The 15168-nt window shown below is 41.7% G+C and overlaps 1 long non-coding RNA gene and 4 other non-coding genes across 6 annotated transcripts; all 5 read left to right on the forward strand.

Annotated features, from left to right (window-relative positions):
- Positions 1-1820: 1820 nt before the first annotated feature.
- Positions 1821-14539, forward strand: LOC145344441 (uncharacterized). Of its 2 annotated transcripts, none has more exons than XR_013886866.1 (7): positions 1821-1918; positions 4576-4745; positions 5554-5652; positions 11041-11119; positions 12417-12586; positions 13374-13472; positions 14312-14539. It is a non-coding gene; the product is annotated as an uncharacterized LOC145344441 (long non-coding RNA). The 2 variants fall into 2 exon arrangements; XR_013886867.1 differs by having other exon boundaries at positions 13413-13472.
- On the forward strand, positions 4342-4434 carry LOC145344620 (small nucleolar RNA SNORD14). The gene has a single exon (XR_013886918.1). It is a non-coding gene; the product is annotated as a small nucleolar RNA SNORD14 (small nucleolar RNA).
- On the forward strand, positions 5323-5419 carry LOC145344613 (small nucleolar RNA SNORD14). The gene has a single exon (XR_013886911.1). It is a non-coding gene; the product is annotated as a small nucleolar RNA SNORD14 (small nucleolar RNA).
- LOC145344623 (small nucleolar RNA SNORD14) lies at positions 12173-12265 on the forward strand. Its single transcript, XR_013886920.1, has one exon. It is a non-coding gene; the product is annotated as a small nucleolar RNA SNORD14 (small nucleolar RNA).
- LOC145344617 (small nucleolar RNA SNORD14) lies at positions 13144-13238 on the forward strand. The gene has a single exon (XR_013886915.1). It is a non-coding gene; the product is annotated as a small nucleolar RNA SNORD14 (small nucleolar RNA).
- Positions 14540-15168: the final 629 nt, after the last annotated feature.

Raw genomic sequence — 15168 nt, forward strand, 5'->3', positions numbered from 1 at the left:
AAAAGACAAAAGTGGGCAAAGATGGGAAAGAATAGCAAAAAAATTATTAGTCATACCTATTTACAATTAACTTTCCAGTCGCACAGAGATGTAGGAAACGCATTCAGCTTCAAGTATATTCCCTACTTATTGCTCTGAGGACATTATAAAGCAAAGAATAAGCAGCAATTAATCAGCACTAGGTAGAAAAGAAATCAGAAAGTAAACATAACTTCATTATGTATATAACAAAACGTCTTCCATGACTTCCCAGATCCAATGAAATACTAACATCATGTAATTTGACTAAGTGTGATTGGGGATTTGTCCTTTAAAATCATATTTTAAAAGTAATCATTCCTCGTTTCGGAGCAGTGGAAAATGAAGTGAAGTTAGTGCTATCTTGCGGTGATCATCGGTGTAAATATATTTGGACGAAATTTTCAACTACAACGTCAGACATTGTCCGGCAGAGAGCGGTAGCAACCGGTTGACCCAAAGCTTTGGTCCACAGATCCGAAACGTTTTATTGGTATCACATAGGATTGCATGGAAATTGAATGTTTAATTTACAAGGACAGTGGTGTGACAATTGAGCAGTTATTGGTGCCGCACGTCATAAATGGTATGGTGAAAAAATAGGTGAGAAAGTAGTTCAAGAATGTAGGTTTTAATTAGAAACGACAGACAGACGGGAGGAAGAAATGTTTTAAAAAGGCTTTTGATAAATGCTGGGAATTCTCAACATCCGTGGAGAGTGAAGCAGTGAATGAGGTTCCTTTCAGCATCTTGTTCTTGTGTGTCCATTTGAAGAATTCAATATAAAACTGCGACTCTGTTGTTATGGATTTAAAAAGACTGCGTCCCACTGTGTTGGGCAGGCTGGGCTACAGCGTCTATTCACAGGCACGATCCCACTACAGATCAGCACGGGGGCTTTGACCTGCTCCGTTTCCGACCTGGGCCGGTTCACCCCTCTTTATCCCACCTGGTGACCCGAGGTTCCCCCCGGAACACCATATAGATGCTGAACTTAATGCGGATGCCCGATCGGCACAGTCCGCTGGTAGCCCAGAACCCCTGACCGCAAGCGATCCGGCAGCCTCAGCCTCCGAGTAGCCGGATAACAGGCGCGCGCCACCGCGCCCGGCGTGTCTAACTCGCTGCAGCCGGCTCCTTCAGGCTGCCCTGGCGATGATGTCACAAAGGGTCGACGTGCACAGGGGACAGGGCGCTAAGACGTCTGGGGGCGGGACTCGACGTGGCGTTACGTGCTGACATACTTCCGGGCCGGCCGCCTCAAATACTGCACGTGGCGTGCCTTCCCCTTCTTTCTTTTTCGACGCTGTCGTGGGTAGCGTGCACGTTCTTGGGTAAGGGGCTTGGGCGGCTAGGCCCAGCTCGACTCCAATAAAGCGGCGTCTTCAGGAACGGGAAGTTGAGCCGCTGCAGGGGTAGTGGGGAGCGGAGCGGCAATGGCGCATTTTCGGGAGGGGAAAGCTCCCAGGCCCGAGTCGTGACCCATTCCCCGCTCCCCAAGCCTCCACCGACCCTACACGCAGCTGTCCGGTGGCCGCACCTGCCTGTATGCAGCCACGTTGGCGCCAGGCTTCAGGCCTCGCCTGTAACACGCGGGCCCCGCAGTTGAGTTCGTGCCCCAACTCCCAGCACGTGCTCCACGTATCCCTCCTGGCAAAGGCCTCTCGACCCATTTACTATTACTGCAAAAGCAGTGGGTGCGGAGTATCTTCAGTAACAGATGCTTCAGGCCGCCTGGACATTCTCAGCATTTTCTGTTTAATTGAAACTCCTGCAGAGAACAGGACGTTGGGGCTGATTGAAAATAATTGTTTCAGATGGTGATTGTGTTTCTAATTTATTTCCTTACAGCAACTGCTTGTTCCAGTCAGCTTTACTCTGCAGGCGCTGTGTGGCCACAGTAAGTCCATTGACTCTTTCCCTTTCAGTAAAAGGAGCTGGTAGACATTGTTTTACAAAGGGCATGTTTGAGTTACGCAGGCCCCAGAGCTTTGTGTAATCAGTGAATATATTTAAGGCAGAGAATTTCTAATCCTTCAGGGAATTGGAAGGGGTGTGTACTGAGAGTAGTCAAGTAAATTTAAACCCCAGATTCAACCATATCGTTTTGAATGGTGGGGCAGGTCTGATCACCCATTTACCCTTCTGTTATGACTTGTAAGCAAATGGCTGATGGGGAGTGGGCTTCTATGGCAGCTGACCTAAAACCTTACCTGTTTTTCAGTCTGTTCAGTATTACTGCTTGACCTGAGTATTTCAGCGTTCTCTGCTTTTATCCCATATATTGTGATGTCTATTTGTTCAGAATGATCCCAATGCTGTTAGATCTGCCAGAAGAAAAGCTAGATTAAGGACCCAAGGCAGTTTTTCAGTGTTGTGTGACAGATTGTGCACGGTAGAATTTGTTCAAATCTTGTTTGGACATGTGGGAAGAGTTCAATCTAAATAAGGTATTAATGTAGTACATATAGAAAAAAGTTGAAACTAATAAAGGATGAGAGTAGTGGAAAAAAAGTGGAATGTGCAATCTAGGATGAGTAGTTAAGTTATTGATTCTTAGAAGCAGAGACTGGTGGAGTTATCCTTGAAATAAGGAAATAGCAGAAATGTTTCTCAATTGTCTTAGTGTTCACAGTAGAAGTCAGTAATTACATGTCAGATACTTGAGGAAATATTGGCAGAAATGGGGCTAACGACTGGCAGATCACTGGATCTGCTGACCTTTGCCCAAGGATGTACTGTTTAATCAAGATCCCAATTGATTGGAAGTTGGCAAATACAAAACCAATATTCAAGACGTGGTTGTGAGGAATTGTTGGCATCGTATCTGGAGGAGTTGCAGTATGATCCGACAAGGTCAGTCGTATTTGCCATGTAGTTTTGTGTAGCTGGTTAGTTTGATGAAGTGAAACCAGTAGATCTAATGCACTTTGTTCTTCGAAAGACATTTTATTGGCAAGGTTAGTACACAAGTTATGGGTTTGTAGACTTGGAAGAATATATTAAACATCAAAGCCTGAAGCAGGAGCAGGCATTTGGCACTTTGCGCTTGATCTGCCGTTCATTTTGATCATGGCTGGTATTCATTTTGACTTCAACTACATTCTGTAGACATTAATTCCAGTTGCACATGTTAGCCTCTCTGGGTGAAGTAATTTCTCCTCACTTCAATTCTAATAGGTTTATCCCTTATCCTCAAACTAGATCCCTAATTTTGGTTTCCCTTAGCACTGGGAATATGGATGGCATGGAGTGGGGAGCTGAGAGTAACTGGTTAAGTACATGACTGGCAAGGTAGTGATTGGCTTATCATCTGGGGTTTGAGGTTATTCACTTTATAGTAAAATTGAACAATATTTTTTAAACATGAGAAACAATGTTAATACTCAGAAGCACTTCCATTATCCTGGCTGACGCAACAAAGTTCACTTGCAAACGTAGCAAGCAATTAGAAAGACAAAGGTTTTGAAAGTCATCTTTGGGAAAGATGGTCATGGAGTTGAAGGCAGCTTTTACAAGGACATGACACCAAAGTGTAGTTGAAGGTGGGCCAATTGTTGTGATAAAGTTTTTGATCAGGTGGCACTACCTGAGGAGAGGAAACCAATTAAAATGTCAGTCAGCATTTGGTGGCTAATAAGTGTTCAACACATGGAGCATTCCAAGAGAAATCAGATCAGTCAATATCCAGTGTTTTCAGTGTTGCCATTGTCAAATTTAGTGTAATTGAACTTGCATTTTGAGGGCATTTATCTTGTAATTAAAATGTAAGAGTGGCTTAAACAGGAAGGTTTTATTCGTGCATTCCAGTAAATGCCCATGAGAAGAGTAGAATTTAGTGACTGAGTTAAAGCTTTTGGAACTTCCCATTCTTGAGGATGAACCTGGTTCAAAAAAACATTAACTCGTGGCTTCCTGTTGTCGGTTCTGTCAAATTGTGATGCTCAAGTTTGTTTTTATTTTGGTGTTCAAACTGTTTTTTCCAATTTTCTTTAATTTCTGGTGGGAGTGTTGATTACTAGCTGGAATCTTTGTTTTGCAGCTTTCCTCTGATTGCTAACTCACTGGGCTTGTTCAGATGGCAGGTTGTTGGGTCAGCCCCTCTGCTAATATTGATTTTAGGCAAGAGATTTCATATTATTTGAAATTATTATGGTCATACCACTTAAACATGTTGACTGATTTTTCACTTTTTTTAGAATTTGAATAGCAAACTTACGATTTGTCTCTTGGTTGTGTGCATAAAAATTTTCTATGCATCATAACCTGGTTTCGTGGAGCAACATCATTTCTTTTCACAATTTTTAGTTTTTAGTGATTTGCTCACAATGATGGCTGTTTTTCCATCCATTCGCAGTTTCCTCCAGAAAGGACTGGTCCATGTGTTGGTTCAACCTTCCTTGGATGTCTGAGTGAGCATTTCAGCGTACCTGGCCGCAGGGCTTGTAATTTGATATTTTAGGGTTTTAGAATTGCTATTCTAAATAACAAGTCTGGAAGGATTGTCTTTCAACTTGTTTGGTTGATGTTGGTTAATTAAGAACTCCTGCCTTTCAGGTATGATCCTTCAGATTCCCATGGTGTTGCCCAGGTGTGTTTTGTTGCTGGGAACAAAATTCCCAGGATCCTGAAGTCTAGGACTTGCTCCAGACCTTCCAGAGGATTGATATGACTTGATCAAGACTGCTTTGGCTGTTGGCAACACTTGGAGAAGAACAGGAAGTATGGTTAGTATACTGTCTCATTGTACTTCATTTAACATGAGCTTTTTCAAGTGCTTTTTGAGGAACTGGAAGTTCTCACCAATTCAATTTGTGTTGATTGCTGTTCGGAGGGAGATGATGCCTGAGCAATGCACCCTTTGGAGAAGAGTTGCTACTAGCAACAGTCATTCTGTGTGTATGGGTCTCAGAAGCTCAGGACTGTTTGTGAAGGGATAACAGACAACAGTGCTAGTCTCACTGTCCTGTCCAATGTAAAGTCTGTGCCTTGATGATTTTTTTCCCCTTTTGGGGGAAAGTGAGTATGAACTTCCAATATTGACGAGAATTTTGTTTATGGCAGAATTTGGGACAAAAAGCAGTTTAAGAGTAATGGGTTTACTGGCTGTGTCAGTGTAACAAAGGGATGGTTTGGCTTGATCTAAAGCCAAGGTTCAAATTTCAAGTTTGTACTGTGAAACACTGAAGTCTGTGCATTATCTACGTTTTGTATTTTATTTAATACTAATGTATTATTGTAGTTACAACCCTAATTTTATGATCAGCGTCCTTTTTCTTTGAAGGGGATTTGCATGTATTTAGCTCACAATGATGAATGTTTTGTCCAACCATTCGCAGTTTCCTCCAGAAAGAGGTTTCTCCTTTAATGTTGGTAAAATCTTCCTTGGATGTCTGAGTGAGCTATGCAACTATTTCTGGTAGTTTCAGGTCCCTATGGAAGCTGAAGCAGCCAATAATTTGATATGGGGGTGTCTGTGAAGCAGCACTGAAATGCTTTACACTCAGTCTGAACAATGTAATATTTTTACTACAGGATAAAGTTGCCAAATTCTATTTGCTGCTTACTGAAAGTCGAATCCACAGGCTGGCTTGTTATTACAAGTCCGAGGGTACTTCAACCCAACTGGCATTAGTAAGTATTTAATGCACATTATGTCCTGCAACACGACAAACCAAATCTACTTTGAACCTGTTAAAATGGACTATAATTTGTGCTTTTGAATTAGCTCACAATGATGAATGTTTTGTCCAACCATTTGCAGTTTCCTCCAGAAAGGGATTTTCTCCATGTTGGCAAATGATTCCTTGGATGCCTGAGTGAGAAACAGCAGGACCTTGAGCACATGTGCAGATCCCTGACATAGCAGTGCAGACTGAAAAGGCAAACTAGCTATATCACTCATTGACTGGGGCCTGCAGTATATAATGAGGGAGGTTATAGATAACACTGCATCAAAGATCTGTTACATTCTGAATGGTAGGAAGGACTATTACTTACGTGGCGAAAAACTGCAGCAGGCAACGGTGCAGAGGGACCTCGGGGTCCTTGTGCATGAGTCGCAAAAACCCAGCTTGCAGGTGCAGCAGGTGGTCAGGAAGGCGAATGGGATGCTGGCCTTCATAGCGAGGGGGATTGAATATAAAAGTAGGGAGGTCTTGCTGCAGCTGTATAGGGCATTGGTGAGGCCGCAGCTGGAGTACTGTGTGCAGTTTTGGGCGCCGCACCTACGCAAGGATATTTTGGCCCTGGAGGGAGTGCAGAGGAGGTTTACTAGGCTGATACCGGAGTTGAGGGGGTTGAGCTATGAGGAGAGGCTGAATAAACTAGGCTTGTACTCGTTAGAGTTTAGAAGAATGAGGGGAGATCTCATTGAGACGTATAAGATGATGAATGGGATGGATAGGATAGAGGTGGAGAGACTCTTCCCGCTCAAAGACAGTAGGACTAGGGGGCACAGCCTCAAGATAAAGGGGAGGCGGTTTAGAACGGAGTTGAGGAGGAACTTCTTCACTCAAAGGGTGGTGAATCTCTGGAATTCTCTGCCCGTTGAAGTGGTGGAGGCTGCCTCGCTAAATATTTCTAAGAAGCAGGTCGATGGGTTCTTGATAAGAGAGGGGATTAAGGGTTATGGGGAGAGGGCGGGAAAGTGGAACTGAGCCACAACAGATCAGCCATGATCTTATTGAATGGCAGGGCAGGCTTGAAGGGCTAGATGGCCTACTCCTGCTCCTATTTCTTATGTTCTTATGTTACAGGAAGAACTAGATCTAATACCGAAGAGCTACAAGATTGTCATTAAGGGTGGAAAACTAGCTGCCAGGAAAGTCTGAATGGGCTGGGTGTATTTGGAACAAAAGTAACTAAAGGGAAATTTAATTGGTGTGTAAAGCCAAGCAGCCAAGTATGGTTTGGGAAGACCTATTGCTGTTGAAGTTGGAAATGGAGAGGGGTGGTTGGCAGATCTAATTGTTTAGAAGTAATTGGTGAAAGCATTAGGTGTGATAAGAAATAGTTCAATCTAACAGGGCATTTTATGTAGTACATGTAGAAAGAAGTGGAATGTAGTAAAGGGTGAGAGTAGTTAAAGTTAAGTCAATTCTCTTAGAGGCAAACACTGGTGGAATTATCTTTTGATATAAAGAAATTGCAGAAATGTTACTCAATTGTTTTTGTCTTCACAGAAGGCAGTAATTACATGTCTGAAGTAGCAAATGGGCAGTTGAGTGATACTTGAAGTATTGGTGGAAATGGGGCTAAGGACTGGCAGACCCCTGGATGTGCTGATCTGCGTCCAGAGGTGTATTGTCTTATCAAGGTCCCAATTGTTTGGAAGTTGGGAAATAGAAAACCAGTTTTCAAGACTGATGTTTGAGGAATTGTTGGAATCTCATCTGGAGGAAGTTTCAGAGCAGTTAGGACATTGACTTTTGATCATAACACAATCATGAAATTACCATTAGCTTTTTAAATTACCATTTAGTTTTGTGTAGCTGGTTGGTTTGATGAAGTGAAATCCATACATGTTATGCACCTGGTTTTTCAAAAGATGTTTCATTTGATGCCACACAAGGTTAATACACAAGTTATGGGTTCATAAAGTTGGAAGGATACATTAAACATAATCTAGGAGCAGGAGTAGCTATTTTGCAGTTTGTGTCTGCTCTGCCATTCATTTTGATCACGGCTGATCATTGAATTCAATATCCTGATTCTCTCCTAGCCCCCTCCAACTCACCTACCCACACCCCTTTAGCTCCTCGAGCTGTATCTAATTTCTTAATCTCACAATGTTTTGCCCTCAACTGCATTCTGTCAGTGAATTCCAGTTCCATGTGTTGATCTCCCTCTGGGTGAAGAAATTTATCTTCTTGTGAATTCTAAAAGGTTTTGCCCTTATCCTCAAATTATGACCCCTACTTCTGGACTCTCCTGCCATTGGGAGTTTGGATGGGGCATTGGGTATCTGACAGAGTAACAAGTTGAGCAGCAAGGAGGCTGGGAACACATACAGCAAATGTGGAATACAAGGAAAGTAAAAGAAACTTGAGCAATGAGTAAGGAGGGCTAAAAGGGGTCAAGAAAAGTCATTGGCCATAGGGATTAAGGAAAATCCCTTGGTTTTTTTGTTTCAAGAGCAAGAGGGTGGCCAGGGAGATGTTGGCACTCGGGTAGGGAAGGAAATCTATGCGTAGAGCCAGAGGATTTGGGCAAGGTATTAAATGAATAGTTTGCATCAGTATTCACCACAGAAGGACTTCCTGGATGATGAATCTGGGAAGGGGTGTGTAGATAGTTTGTCATGTTGAGATCAAACAGGAGGGGGTATTGGCTTTCTTGAGAAACATTAAGGCAGACAAGTCCCCAGAGCCCAATGGGATATATCCTAGAATACTGATGGGCAAGGGAGGAAATTCATGGGGCCTTGAGAGAAATCTTTGTATCATCACTGGGTACAGGGGAGGTCCCAGGTGATTGGAGAATAGCCAGTGTTATTCCTTTAAGAAGGGTAGCAATAATAATCCAGGTAATTACAGGCCAGTGAACCTGATGTCAGTGGTAGGAAAATTATTGGAGAGGATTTTTCAAGATAGGATTTACTCCTGCTTGGAAATAAGGGGACACATTAGCAAGAGGCAACATGGTTTTGTGAAAGGGAGGTGGTGCCTCACCAACTTGATTGAGTTTTTTGAGGAAGTGATGAAGATGATTGGGTGTAGTGGGTGGTTGTTGTCTATGTGGACTTCAATAAGGTCTTTGACAAGGTCCCTCATGGCAGACTGGTATGGTAGGTGAAGTTGCTTGGGATCAGAGGTGAGGTAGCAAGGTGGATACAGAATTTCCTGATCCCAGAAGACATGGGGTAGCAATGGAAGGGTGCATTTCTAAATAGAGGGCTGAGACAAGTGGCATTCTTCAGGGTTTAGTGCTGGGACTTTAGCTGTTTGTTACAGAAATGGTTGATTAGTGAGTTTGTGGATGACACACAGGTTGGTAGATTTGTGGATAGTGCTGAGTACCATCAGAGGATCAGTTGGAGACTTGGGTGGAGAGATGTCCAGATTAAACTCCATCTGACAATTTGAAGCAATGCCTTCTAGAAGATCTAATACTGATAGGAAATATACAGTAAATGACAAAACCCTTAAGAGTATTGACAGGCAGAGGGTACATAGGTCACGAAGTGGCAACGCAGGTGGAGAAGGTAGTCAAGTAGGCATATGGCATGCTTGCCTTCATCAGCCAGAGCACTGAGTTTAAAAATTGGCAAGTCATGTTGCAGCTTTATAAAACCTTAGGCCTCACTTGAAATAGTGTTCAGTTCTGGTCACCACACAGCCAGAAGGATGTGGAGACTTTGGAGAGGGTACAGGAAAGATTTATCAGAATGTTGCCTGGTATGGAGGGCATTAGCTATGAGGAGAGGTTGGAGAAATTTGGTTTGTTCTCACTGGAGTGATGGGGATTGAGGGATGACCTGATGGAAGTCTACAAGATTGAGGGGCATGGATAATGTGGATAGTCAGAAGCTTCTTCCCAGGGTGGAAGAGTTGATTGCTGGGGACCGTGGTTTAAGATGTGAGGGGCAACATTTAAAGGCGATGTACGAGGCAAGTGTTTTTACACATGGTGTTGGGTGCCTGTAACTTGCTGCTGGGGGAGATAGTGGAAGCAGATATGTTAGTGACATTTAAGGGGAGTCTTCACAAATGTATGAATAGGATGGGAATAGAGGGATACAGTCCCCAGAAGGGTAGGGGGTTTTAGTTCAATCAAGCATCATGTTGATGCAGGCTTGGAGGGCTGAAAGGCCTGTTGTTGTGCTGTAATTTTCTTTGTTCTTTGAGGTGAGCAGGTTATCCAGTGACGAGGGGCTGTGTATGTTGGACCTTTATCCTAAAGGAATTATTCTAATGGAAGGTGATCTCAGTGCAACAGGCAAGATTATGAAGGGGTTTGACAGAGTATCGAACGTGAAGGCATGGCCTCAGGATGAGGGATAAGTCACTTAAGATATAGTTGACAGATTTCTTCACTCAAACGAATGTGGACCTTTGAAGTTAACCAGCATAGAGGGATGTAGAGTTCTATTGTTCAGTGTAATTCAAGCTGAGATCAATATATTTCTGGTATATCTTGAGGGGTGGTGAATAGGAAAGTGAATTTGAGGTAAGAGATCAGATATGATTGGCACAGCAGGCTTGAAGGACCAAATAGTCTTTTCCTATTTGTCATTAATTTTCTTGACATGTTCTCAGACACAAGTCAAAGCAGGGTCTAATGTATGAGACTAAACACCTGGTGGCTTCAAATTAGATGTCTAGGGTCTGGCAACAGTAAGATAGGTGGAAGAAAGTGGTCTTTGTTGGAAAGAATATTTGACAGGACATGAAGTCAGAGCTTGCTGACAGTTACACCTGTGACAGACTGAGTATACAGTCTTGTGTGGGCCCAAGAGTCATTTTGCTCTTTCTGCTGAGTTATACAACAGAGGAGGGTGTGTGATTAACTTCTAAGCACTATAGAGGGATCTGGAGGCATGAGGATAAATGACCATCACTTGCGTATGATTTGTAAATGGGTTGCGTGTGTTTCAGTACTATAAAGGAAACAGAAGTTTTAAGTCATATTTGGGGAAGATCATCATGGAGATGAAAAGCAGTGTTTAAGGATATGAGAATGAATACAAGTTGAAGGTGGCCAATTGTGATAGTTTTTGATGGAACGATGACACTACCTGAGGACAGGAAGCAAGTAAAATGTCAGCATTTAGTGGATAATTCTTGGAAAGTGTTCGACACCTGGAACATTGATCTGACTTCTGTCCTGCTGACTGGCCTTGTTTCCTATTTTAAAAGTTAGCAATATCTATAACCTATCAAATGCAGTGTTTTCAATATTGCCATTGTCAGATTTATTGCATGATTTCTTGTATTTTTAGGCAATTTATCTTGCAAATGTAAGTTGCTTAAACAGACACGTTTTATTCCTGCATTTGATTATATCTATTTCCCTTCCTAGTGGCTCAAACTAACATCGGATGATGTGAAAGAATAGACTTACAAACTGGCAAAGAAAGGCCTGGCCTCATCTCGGATTGGTGAGTGTATAATTTTAGAGAGTTACCTTGAATTTGCAGCACCCAAAAGGCCAATTTCTCCAAATATCAACACATCTGAATGAAAGACAAACTGCAGGAAATACTAAACAGGTCAGGTATTGTCTATGGAAAAATGCTTGATGTCTGAAGGGTCATGACCTGAAACATTAACTACCTGCTATGCCCCACATTTTTGGGATGGTTTCCTGGCTTAAAAAAATAGACCTGGGGGTCTTTGATCTGATAAGTAAATGTAGGGAGAAAATTGTCACTGGGCTGGAGGTGGAGCATGTTAAGGTAACTTGGGGAAAGGGAGTTGTGGGGAGTGAGCTATGGTCAAGAATGCTCTGCATGAAGGGATGGTGAATGTATATTTAATGGCAGTTTTCAAAAGGGATTTGCTATCTGTTAGAAAGTGGAAAAAAATTACAGGAACATTAAGAGAACAGAAAAGTGGCATTATCATATCTCTTGATAAGCAATTTTGAGCACCACATAACTAATCAATTGGAATGCTGGTTGTGCTTTTTTAATCCCAATTTCCAGTAAAGACCCATGAGAAGTGTAGAATTTAGTGAGTAAAAGCTTTCAAACTTCCACGTTCTACTTCAAAAGCCTGTCAAAGTCATGACTTCCTGTTGTGTTGATTCCGCCAAAGTGCGAGGTGCTCAAGTTTTTGTGTTTGAAAGTTTTTGCCAATTTTCTCCATTTCTGGTGGGAGTATTGATTGCTAGCTGGGATCTTTGTTTTGCAGCTTTTGTCTGATTGCTCAGCCTTTGAGCTTGTTCCATTTTAGAGCATGTTGTTGGATCAGCTCATTTGTTAATATTGATTTTAGGCAATTGGTTATTTGAAAATTTGAAGCTATCACTTCAACACGTTGACTGATTTTTATTTTTTAGAACTTGAATAGCAAACTGACCATTTCTGTATCTTAGTTATGTGCATGAAGACATTCTATGCACTAATCTAGTCTTATGTAGCAAGGTCATCCCTCTTCACAATTTTTAATTTCGCCATGACTTAGAATTATCGTTGGGTTTAGAAATTTTTTCACAATGATGACTGTTTCTCCAACCATTCGCAGTTTCCTCCAGAAAGGACTGGTCCATGTGTTGGTTCAATCTTCCTTGGATGTCTGAGTGAGCATTTCAGTGTAACTGGCTGCAGTTTTGTCAGGGAATGAAATTTTATACTTTGGGGTTTTAGAATTGTTATTCTAAATAACAAGTTGGGAGGGTTTGTATTTCAACATGATTGGTTGAAGTTGGATAAATTAAGTACTCTTGCCTTTCAGGTGTGATCCTTGGGGATTCCCATGGTGTTGCCCAGGTGCTTTTTGTTGCAGGGAACAAAATTCTCAGAATCCTGAAGTCTAAAGGATTTTTTCCACACCTTCCAGAAGATTAGTATCACTTGATCAAGACTGCTGTGGCTGTCCCCAAGTACTTGGAGAGGAACAGGAAGGTTAGTATGCTGTTCAAGACCTCATTGCATGTCATTTAACATTAGCTTTTTCAAGTGCTTTTTGCAGCAAAACTGGTAACAATATACTGGATGTTCTGATTACTGCCAAGGGGATAATGCCTCAATGTGCCCTCTAAGTGTTACTGGCAGTGGTTATTCTGTGCATATGAGGGTTTCAGCAGTTGAGGACTATTTCAGTGAAAGGATAATGGACACCAGTGACAGTTTCAGTCCTATCCAACATAGTGTGCCTTGATGGGTTTTTGGCTTTTTAGGGGAAGATGGGTATAAACTTCCAGTCATGGTGAGAATTGTTTGTTTATGGCAGACTTTGGGACAGAGAAAGCAGTTTAAGAGCAAGTGGTTTACTGTATGTGTCTGTAAGAATGGGATGATAAGCCATGCTTTAAATTTCAAGTTTGTGCTGTGCAACATTGAAGTTTGTGCATTGCCCACATTTTTAATTTTATACTAATGCATTATTGAAGTTACAACCCTAATTTTGTGATAAAGGTTAGCTTCCATATTCTTTGAAGGGGGAATGGCATGTATTTAGCTCACAATGATGAATGTTTTATCCACCATTCGCAGTTTCCTCCAGAAAAGGCTTTCTCCTTAATGTTGGTAAAATCTTCCTTGGATGTCTGAGTGAGCTATGCAGCTATTTCTGGTAGTTTCAGGTACCTATGGAAGCTGAAGCAGCTAATAATTGATATGGGGATGCCTGTTAAGTAGCACTGATAAATGTTTTACACTCAGTCTGAACAATGTAATATTTTCACTGCAGGATAAAGATGTCAAATTCTGTTTTTTCTTATGAAAGCAGAATCCACCAGCTGGCTCATTATTACAAGTCCAAGAATATACTTCCACCCAACTGGAAATAGTGAGTATTTAATGTATTATGCAACACGACAAACCAAATCTACTTTGAACCTGTTAAAATGAACTAGACTTTGTCCTTTTGGGATTTAGCTCTCAATAATTGTTTTGTCCAACCATACAGTTTCTTCCAGAAAGGGATTTCCTCTTGTTGGCAAATCCTTTCCTTGGATGTCTGAGAAACAGCAGTACCTTGAGCACATGCAGAACCCCAAAGATAGCAGGGCAGATCATGGAAGTGGCTGAGAAGGCACACCAGCTATGTCCTTCGTAGGTTATGTACACCAGGTCTCAATCAGATTATACTAAATTATTTAGCACTGCATCAGAGTACAGTTCTGATCATCTTACAGGAAGAACTAGAGATTGTACAGAAGAGTGTTAAGAATGGAGAAGTTTAGCTAAAGCAAAGTCTGAATAGGCTGGCTTTATTTGGAACAAAAGCAGCTAAGGAGAAATTTAATTGCTGTGTAAAGTCGAGTGGCCAAGTGTGGTTCGATGAGACCTATTGTCATTGAGGGTTAGAAATTACACAGGGTGGGGTATCATTTTAGCTTAAAGTAATTAGTGAAAGGATGGGTGTGGTCAGGAAATAATTCATCCAAAGGTGTTCAAGGTAGAAAATGCACTTGATGCCATAAGTGACAAGACTGTGCACCAAGAGTTGAAAGACAGATTGTACAGGACCACTTTCCCTGTTTGGTATGGGATCCATGGCTTTCTATGCAGTAAATCCTTGTGTGTGTCTGGATGGTGATAATTTGGGAGAAAACATTGTCTGCCTTGGTTGAGCTTTCAGTTTTGTTTATGCAGTGGGCTAATTGCTTTTTTCCCTCTTCACAGTAAGTTCTCTGCAGCTTCAGCACTAGTAGCCTAAGAAGTTTCTTCCTCGAAATAAAAAGAACATACTGCAAATGCTGAGAATCTGGGACAAAAAGAACAAGCATTGGGAAAGACTCAGCTGGTGTGACAGCATCTGTATAGAGGGTGGAATAGTTAATGTTTTGAGTCAGTTGTCAACAATTTGCTCTCTGCACAGGCTTGTTGTATTTTTATTTCAAATTTCTTTTGTACCTGAAAAATAAAATACTTGTTACAGTTGGTCTGTCTGGGTTTGTTGAATGTATGTGGATTACAGGGTTTTTGTGGTTGAGGGTTGTAATGTGCAGTCAGTTGTCAAGGCTTCAACAGCAACCATTCTGCCTTGCTTTGTTTAATCCTGCTTACAACGTTCCATTTGCTTTTTTAATGCTCTCTTCTATGCTCTTATTGAAAGGCCTAGTTAACTCCAGAAACCATCCCCACCACCATGATGTACAACAGCACAATACTGTGGATGCTGAAATCAAACAAAAACAAAGGCTGGATTATTGCCCTAGGTCTGACAGTGTATGTTGGCCAATGTTTCAAGTCACAATGAAATGATATGTTTTTGATGCAAATACCTAAAGTCAATAATGTACCAATGTAAGTGCTTCCTACTCTTAATTTCATTTCACAGAATTGCAGAAATTCATCACCATCCGCCATGCTGCACAATAACATGAGCCATGATTCATATTAATGGATATACCACAGCACCAATTGAGCATAAACTGAGAATGGTAATAAATGCTGGTCAAGCCAGTGATACTCATGTCTCATAAGATTGACTGTTAAATGAATTAAAAAAAGACAATCAGGGCTGTTGTTGTATGGTA

This window comes from Carcharhinus amblyrhynchos, chromosome 6, assembly GCF_965287045.1.
Source record: "Carcharhinus amblyrhynchos chromosome 6, sCarAmb.v2.hapA, whole genome shotgun sequence".
In the NCBI taxonomy this organism is placed as follows: domain Eukaryota; kingdom Metazoa; phylum Chordata; class Chondrichthyes; order Carcharhiniformes; family Carcharhinidae; genus Carcharhinus; species Carcharhinus amblyrhynchos.